This window comes from Chrysochloris asiatica, unplaced genomic scaffold (genome assembly GCF_000296735.1).
Source record: "Chrysochloris asiatica unplaced genomic scaffold, ChrAsi1.0 scaffold00069, whole genome shotgun sequence".
In the NCBI taxonomy this organism is placed as follows: Eukaryota; Metazoa; Chordata; class Mammalia; order Afrosoricida; family Chrysochloridae; genus Chrysochloris; species Chrysochloris asiatica.
Genome location: NW_006408587.1, coordinates 5,661,371 through 5,662,140, shown reverse-complemented (window position 1 = coordinate 5,662,140; position 770 = coordinate 5,661,371).

Here is a 770-nt window from a genome sequence, read left to right as displayed (position 1 = left end):
GCATAGGATATCAAAGAGATTGTCCGATGATTTCCGCATTCCTTTGGGTCATCACTCATTTATCAGCTTGTCATACTGTGGTGGCTAGTGAGTTGCTGTGATTTTGAAAGCTATGTCACCATTATTTTAAATACCAGCAGGGTCACCCATGGTGGACAGTTTTCAGATCCAGTCAAAGACAGACTAGGATGAAGGAGTGATGAACTACTTCCGAATATTTAGTCATTGAACACCTTATGAATAGCAGAAAAACACTGTCAGATATAGTGCGAGAAAATGAGCCTCTCAGGTTGGAAGGCACTCAAAATGCGACTGGGGAAAAGCTGCCTCCTCAAAGTAGAGTTGACCCTAATGACACAAATGGAGTAAAGCCTGTGAGAGAAAACCCTGTGGGACCTTCATTTGCTGATGGGGTACAACTCAAAATGAAGAGAAACAGCTGTAAACATCCATTAATAGTCGGAACATGGTACGTGTATGAAGTATGAATTTGGGAAAATTGGAAGTTGTCAAAAATTAAATAGAATGCATAAACATCGATATCTTAGGCATTAGTGAGCTGAAATGGACTGGTATTGGCCATTTGGAATCTGACAATCACATGGTTTACTATTCCAGGAATGACAAATTAAGAGGAATGGTGTTGCATTCATTGTCAAAAAGAACATATCCAGATTAGTCATGAGGTACAACACTGTCTGTGATAGGATAATATCTATGTGTCTATAGGGAAGCCCAGTTAATACTACTATTATTCAAATTTATGCACC